The following is an 8,177-nucleotide window of genomic DNA, read 5'->3' on the forward strand; positions in this document are numbered from 1 at the left end:
CCCTTGCTGTACATAGAGAGTGACTGAGGCCTGAAAAGGAGGAGCTGCTCCCTCACTAGCTGTGACTTTCCCTGCCTCTTCCCCAGGTCTCAGGAAAGCAGCCAGGAGCAGGCCTAGGAGGTAAGGCCCAGGGTACAGGGGCAGTCGGGCACCGATGTCGGGATGCCCCTGGGTTATGAATCCCCTGTTGACCCCTACCCACAGCCTAAGTAGCCCCTCGGGATGCCCTGAGGACAGGGGCCCTGTGGAGGGAACTGCAGAGGGGAGTGGGCAGCAGAAGGCCTGGGGGCCTCGGCACCTTCACCTGGTGGCCGCCCATCTCCCCAGGCCCCACTCCTCCACTGTGCCTCATACGCGTAGGTGAAACCACACGAAACACCCTCTGCTCTCCGGCCTCGAGCCCCCAAAGTGCCACTCCCTCTAGACAATGCTTCAGGGCCCCCCACCCCAGGCCAACTCCTCCTCTGCCTTCCAAGGGGCTCAGGCTTCTCCAGTTCCACGTAGTCTTCCCTGACATCTGCCACGCTCTCACCATCAGCAGTCACCCACTCCCCCTGCCCCTCCACGGGGTCTGGAACACCCTCCAGCACTGCACCCACCGTGTCGTCCCTGGGGAACCACTGTGATGAGTCTGTACTATGTCTTCCCATCAGCTCTCCAAGGGCCAGACTCGGGCTCAGAGACATTTCTTTTTTGTTTGTTTGTTTAAGAAAAGTTTTACTAATGTGTTAATATTTCAGCAAAGTTATTGCAACGGGTTTAAAAGGCAGACAGATGCACTATTTTAGGCTATAAAGTAACAAGTTTCATACAATTAAAATATTACATAGAGCTATGGGATTTACTGAATAACTAACTGACCCATAAAAGAAATTAAATCTGAAAGGTTAAATCCAGCATTAGCACCTACAATATCTCTGAAAGTAAAACTTTTAACCGTTTCATTCTCTCCTAGTATATGTCCTTTCTCCCAAATACACTGCTCTCAAACCCCAAAGATGAAGGGCACAGGAAGTCCCAATACTAAGAACACACAGCCAAAAAGAAGAACTAGAAACAGTGACCCAGACTTGAGAGTTTTAGTTGGAAGTCACTTAACTTACTGAACTTGAACCAATCATAGTATCTCTATGCACTGAATACTGTATATGAGGAAAGTCTAGGAATCATAAGGTTTGCCAGTAGGGATAGTTAAAAATTAGCAATATATAGTATTATTCCTATCAAATTTTTTTCTCTTAAGTTATATTTATAACAAAATGATAATTAAAATATTTATTAACACTTGCTCATTCAGGGACACAGCAGGGACATCTGTGTTTGATGGTTTAGCATCCACTTTATTGTGCTTACTTATTTTTATAAGGAACAAGCAACACATACCACATCTTCCCAATGTTCAAGGTAATGCAGTTAATAACAGAATTCTCAAAAAAAAAAAAAAACCCCAAAAAACAAAAACCTGGAAATTGCATTAAATACTGCTTTAATCAGGAAGTGCTATAATAAAACAAGTAACATTATACATTATTTTTCCAATGAGTTTCAGTTTGAGGATCTGAACAGCAGAACTTGATCTTTAAGCTTTGAGTCATGGCAAAACTGGTAATTCTCTGAAATCTGGGAGATGCATTAGCAAAACCAGACACAGCCCACCCTTCACCAAAATCCTGGAGAAAAGCGTTTTATGAATTTGGGGGAGTAAGACTGAGCACTGGCTAGTTTACGACTTGCTGAAGCCCAAGGAATGACAAGAACCACTGGCACTGGTGGCAGGTAAGAAATCAACTGTGGGGCTTCCCAGGTGGCGCAGTGGTTGAGAGTCCGCCTGCCGATGCAGGGGATGCGGGTTCGTGCCCCGGTCTGGGAGGATCCCACATGCCGCGGAGCGGCTGGGCCCGTGAGCCATGGCCGCTGAGCCTGCGCGTCCGGAGCCTGTGCTCCGCAACGGGAGAGGCCACGGCAGTGAGAGGCCCACATACCGCAAAAAAAAAAAAAAAAAAAAAAAAAAAAAAAAAAAGAAATAAACTGTGTTGGGCTGACCAACTGAATATTTTATTAATGGCTTTGAATAAAAAAAGTGAAATGCTTCATTGCATTTTCTCAAAAACTAATCAAAAGATTACAGAGTCCTCCACCCTTGGGAGACACAAAGTGGATGCTGAGGGACTAGAGGTGACTCCAGGTGTGGAATTCTAGAAAGTCAGGCCTTGGAGCGAATGGCACCGTGGCTCTGGCAGCAGGTACGAAGGAATGATGCTCTGGAGAGGAGGTGGGGGACACTCTGCGGTCGGCCGGTGCACAGATGAGGGTCCCAGCTGGAGGTGGGCCTTTAATTCTATGGTTTATCTTCCACTGCTCATGCCTCTGTCTTCATAAATAGTAATTTCAATAACTCGAAGTCCTCTCTCGATGGGATCTGTCAGGAGGAGGCCTTGGGGAGCATAGATCTTCTCATTCTGCTCTTGAATGTACTTGGAGACTTGCTTCAGAACCTTCTCTTAGTGAGTTTCCATGCACAAGAAGTTGGTGTACGCTGTTAGACAAGCCAGGCAGCCTTCAAGATAGGACTGGCCCCCGAGCGTCTCTGCTTCAGCATAAAGGTTATTCAGAGTTCAAACTGTTTCTTCAAATTGTTGCCTGTCAATCCGGTTCTCCAGCTCCGCGGGGAACTTGGTCTGGAACTGGCAGCGGGTGCCACTGCTGTAGTCTCGCTGAATAAAAACCTTCCCGGACACCGGTGCCTGCTGCGGCCTCATGGCGAGGACAGGACAGGCTGCGCCGCCTCCGCTGCCCTCCAGCGGCTGTCACACCGCCTTCAGGGACATTTTTATCCTCAGATGCTGGCTCTTATAGCTCTAGAAATGTTTGCTGAGTGAAGAAGTGTAGGAAAATCATTCAAAACTTGTGGAGACCCCAGAATCGTTGTCCTTTCCCCATCTTTGTTGTCTTTTTCCTTGGTTGGTCATGGAAACAACGGAGCCAAGGAGAAGCCGTTACAGAGCAGTGAGAAGGCTGCTGGTGGGGCAGGGGAGCAGCAGGCCAGCCAGGCTCGGTGGGAGAAGGGAGCCGGAGGGGCTGGGCAGGCAGCGGGTACCGGGCTTCACCTGCAGGAAGCCTGATGGGGAGACCAAGGCCAGGGATCTGGGACCCCAGACCAGAGGCTCAGAAGGCCAATTCTGCCACATTACACAGTTCCACGGGCCTCCATTCACTGTCAGAGATGAGCAAGGAAGTGGCCCTGTGACAGGTCCCTTCCTGGGACAATTTTCTAAAAGTGCAGTGATTCTAAAAGCTTTCCTAACTGGAATCCAAACAAAATCCCACCTAGACGTCCAACATGTAAATAATTGCCCTGGTTGAAGTGGGGGACACATGGGGTGGAGTTGCCATTCCTCTCGACGATCCCTTATCCTGAGGCAAACCACTCTGAGAGTCCCCTAGGGCTCCACAGAGCTGTTTAGAAACCACTAGCCAAGTGGCAAGAGCTGGACTGTGTCAGAAGACCCAGGTTCTAGTTCCACTCTGCTATTTCAGGCTGTGTGACTCTGGACAAGTTACCTCACCTCTCTGGGCATAGGTTTCTTCAACCCCACAATGGAAAAGTTAACATCTGCCTCACAGGGTTGCTGAGAGGCTCAAAGGGGTGATAACCAGGGAAGCTTGGCACCCTACTGTGGTCACACGTATAATTTGTCGTCAGGAGGCCCAGAAGGACATGAGAAATTTTGTGTCATCTTGAAAGAGGAGCTCTTGGAGGCGCTAGGCCCTGGGCTGCAGAACAGACACATGGCTGTGAGACTCATGGTTGCCTTTCTTCCTGGGGTTTCAGGCCTGAAGTGCTCACGAGGTGCCCCTTCGCCCCAGACCTCATTACCCAGCCAGCTGGGGCCCTCGCACAGTCACTGCTTCTCTTCCCTGGGTGTGGGGCTGGGACACGTGAGCATGGAAAATTCTTCCCCTCACTGCTCCACCAGCCAAACCCCAGCAAACCTCAGTCCCAGCCCAGGACCGTGGACCCCTAAAGGGAAACGGAAGCAGAGTGCTCTGGCTCCAGGAATCCACTAATGGAACCTTGTTAATTACTATGTAAATTACTTTAATAGCCTGGATCCCCCTCAGACACTGTTTAGGGGTCTCCTGGAGGGGAAGGAGCAGCCTTTCCTTGGCCCAAGACTCCCATGTATGGTTTCCCATAGGGCAGGAATAGATGCACAGATGGGGAACTAGAGGAAAAGATGGATTCACAGCTGCCCCTGGTCCATGGGATCTTGAATGTGACACTGAGATGCAGGAACAGACTCCACCCTTGAAGGCTGGAACTGAAAAGGACCTCGGGTGATTGCTAGGCCACCCTCACCCCCTTGCTGCATCCAGGAGAAACAAAAGCCCAGAACAGGTGAGTGACATGTCCAAAGTCACACAGCAAGGTGATTGGTCAGGCAGGGACTAGTCTCCCACCTCCAGCCCAGGGGTTCTCAAACTGGCACGTGTAGGATGAGCTGGACCCGGGTGTCCTGCCTAAAACATCATATAGGGGCTTCCCTGGTGGCGCAGTGGTTGAGAGTCCGCCTGCTGACGCAGGGGACACGGGTTCGTGCCCTGGTCTGGGAAGATCCCACGTGCCACGGAGCGGCTGGGCCCGTGAGCCATGGCCGCTGAGCCTGCACGTCCGCAGCCTGTGCTCCGCAATGGGAGAGGCCACAACAGTGAGAGGCCCGCATACCGCAAAAAAAAAAAAAACATCATATAGTGAGATGTTCCCAGTGTACAGAGAAAAAAAATTAATTTAAAGAGAAGTATTTTCTTGATTTTAGGTTCAATGTATACTTAAAAAAAAAAAGATACACTATCCTAGAGACATGATACATAGTTATATTTTCTTCCATAAATGTGCTTTTGTATTATGGAATTATGTATGTTTGAATGTCATAGTGGTCTATGAAGAACACCATGACCTTACGATCCTCTGACCTGAAGGAAAACCTCAGTCCCAAGGCACTTATTTTTATCTCAATTTTCCAGATGCAGGAGGAGACACAGGGAGATGCTAACAGACTTGCCTCAGGACTTCTGACTGATCTGTGCTCTTTCCACCACACGGCTTATTAGAAGTATGTATAAACAAAGAGTAAATAGGTTCTGGGAAAGGAGGTGGGGAATCACGAGGATAGTAATACTATGGGGGGGGGGCCTTCCCTGGTGGCGCAGTGCTTAAGAATCTACCTGCCAATGCAGGGGACACGGGTTCCAGCCCTGGTCCGGGAAGATCCCACATGCCATGGAGCAACTAAGCCTGTGCACCACAACTACTGAGCCTGCGCTCTAGAGCCTGCGAGCCACAACTATTGAGCCCACGCACCACAACTACTGAAGCCTGCGTGTCTAGAGCCCGTGCTCTGCAACAAGAGACGCCACCGCAATGAGAAGCTTGCGCACCTCAACGAAGAGTAGCCCCCACTCGCCGCAACTAGAGAAAGCCCGCGCACACCAACAAAGACCCAACGCGGCCAAAAATAAAATTATAATAAATAATAATAATAATAATATGGGGCTGTTGCCTGGATGATGAGCTCGTGAGGAAGGCGTGTGAGTATTTAACAGGCTTCTCCTGGCTGCTCAGGGCACATGCTCCTCTCTGCAGCACAGGCTGCGTTTCAGCAGGTCTGCTGACAAGATGAGGGCAGGACTGCAGCGGTTTTACCATAACTTTGAAACCCAGTTCCCTTACTGAGTTTATGATTAACCTCTCCATCCCAAACTTTATTCCCTTTCTTGTCCCGCCCCCATTCCCCTCAGGATTGAGGAGTATCAAAGAGAAGGGGGGATTGAAACGAAGCAGGACCCTTCGGGGCCCTCCTGGGTACAAAAACCCCTCCACGTCCCCCGTTTCTTGTTTGTAGAAAAAGGCTTTAGTCTCCTAGGCTTCCCTGAGTTCCAAAGAGCAGACTCAAGCAGTTAACTATTAGGACAACAGAGTCACAGGCTTCCTAGCCTCCTCAGGGGATATAGGTAACAATCTGATGCATATCTTTGAGTTGTTCTATAGAAACTAAGACTCCCACCCAGGTGGAGGGAGGATGGTGACTACAAGCTAACAACAAGCACTAGACCCCAGACTGGTTGGAAACAGATTTTGATTCCTAAAACATCACCTTGTTACCTCACCATCAACCAGTCAGAAGAAGGTCCACGAGCTGATCATGCTTCCTATGACCCTCTCCCCCTCACACTGTCTTTAAAAACCCTTGCCTGATGGGCTTCCCTGGTGGCGCAGTGGTTGAGAGTCCACCTGCCGATGCAGGGAACGTGGGTTTGTGCTCCGGTCCGGGAAGATCCCACATGCCACGGAGCAGCTGGGCCCGTGAGCCATGGCCACTGAGCCTGCGCGTCCGGAGCCTGTGCTCCGCAACGGGAGAGGCCACAACAGTGAGAGGCCCGCGTACTGCAAAAAAAAAAAAAAAAACCCTTGCCTGAAAGCCATGGGGGAGATCGGGTCATTGGAGCATGAGCTTCCCGTTCTCCTGGCTTGGCTCCCTGCAAATAAACCCACACTTTGCTGCAAACCCTGCTGTCAGAGTTTGGCTTTCTGCACCTCACGCACACGAGCCCATGCTCGGCAACAACGTGTCAGCGCTGTGGCCACTTGTGTGACCTTGGCATGTAGCATCACCTCTCTGAGTCTTGGTTCCTTCATCTGAAAAATGAGAATAAGAATACTTGCCTCACAGGATGGCTGAAACAATGAAATGAGATGGTGCTAGACACCTGGGGCACGAAGTATCAGCTTCTCCCTCTTTCTGTCTCCAAGATGTAGATATAAATATTTTTCAATTACGTTCAGGTGTGCCAACTTGGGGTGTGTCACTGGGGACATGCAGTAGGCTATCCAATCTCCCCCAGGCCCTTCCTTGCGATGCCTCTGACCAGAGGCCCTCAGTGCTCAGAAAGGCTCCCCCAGAGCCTCCCTGACATGCCCTGCAGTCCCAGCTCCTTCTGCCAGCCTCCAACCCTCCCCTCAGCCCTGCCAAACACACACACACACACACCCCGCTCAGGAAGCCTTCTGTTGCCTCCAGAGCCTGGTCCCCTTGTCCCCATTGCCTCTGACGAGGACACAGGCACCTCCTCCTCCTCTTCTCTCCACAGCCTCAGACGGCTGCTTCAGCACCACCTCAGCCTGGGGTTCTAGGTTCTGAGTATCTCTAGGAATCTACCAGAAGAAAAGGTAGGGCTGTCTGAACCTTGAGCTCTGCCCCTAGAAATGGGAGAATAACACTGTTTTGACCACGACCACAGGAAGGGAGAGGTACTGGGGGCGGTGAAGCCACAGGGATTGTTAATGTTGGTGATCCGGATAAAGACATAGATACGGATGTTCTGTATAAACCGTGCCAGGCTCCCCTCCGGGTGTCTGATGAGCTGTGCCCCCTGCTGAGGCTGCCCTCTCCTCCCTTCCTCACCTCAGAGGACATTTCCGCGGAGAAACCCCTTCTCCCCGCCAGCAAGCGTGGCTCCAAGTCCCTCCCCCGTCCCAGCACTTCCCAAAGGGTGGTCGTTTCCTGTTCGCCTCCTATCTCTGCACTGGGCTGAGCTCTGGGAAGGGAGGAGCCACATCTCGTTCACCGGGCCTTGGCCTGGTTTTGGCTGCACATAACAGAATCCAACTAAAGCTACTTAATGAGAAAGGGGAATTTGCTGGAAGGCCATGAATGTAGTTTAGGAGGGGCCCAAGGAGCGGCAGCTGGCCTCAGGGAGGTTGAAACCAGAAGCGGGTCTCCCTCGGTCTTCCCCTTCATCTCTCAGCCCTGCTTCTTTCCCCTCTCTCTGCAGGATTTTATAACAGAAGTTTATGCTCACCCCCCTAACAGGATAGATCTACCATTTCCAAAGTGAGAAACCAACAGTCCACTGTGCTCAGTTTAAAAGTAAGTGGCCAAGAGCTGCTTAGAGAACCATAGGCCCTCCCGTTAAGCTCTTCCCCACGCAGAGGTTATAAAAGGGTAGGAGTCAGAGATTAAGGAGTTTGAGAAGGAGGATGTCTGTGGTGCTGGTCTGTGTGGTGTACGTCCTCACCATCATAACAGAAATGCTAAGAGCTACTACTGATGGCGTGCTTATCGTGTGGGAGGCCGCCATGCTTAGCACTGTACATGGACGATCTCATTCGACCCTTG

At 50.8% G+C, this 8,177-nt stretch overlaps 1 pseudogene; it reads right to left on the reverse strand.

Annotated features, from left to right (window-relative positions):
• Positions 1–2,208: 2,208 nt before the first annotated feature.
• Positions 2,209–2,764, reverse strand: LOC132487511 (golgin subfamily A member 7-like; annotated as a pseudogene).
• Positions 2,765–8,177: the final 5,413 nt, after the last annotated feature.

The sequence above is a fragment of the Mesoplodon densirostris genome, chromosome 4 (assembly GCF_025265405.1).
Source record: "Mesoplodon densirostris isolate mMesDen1 chromosome 4, mMesDen1 primary haplotype, whole genome shotgun sequence".
Lineage (NCBI taxonomy): Eukaryota > Metazoa > Chordata > Mammalia > Artiodactyla > Ziphiidae > Mesoplodon > Mesoplodon densirostris.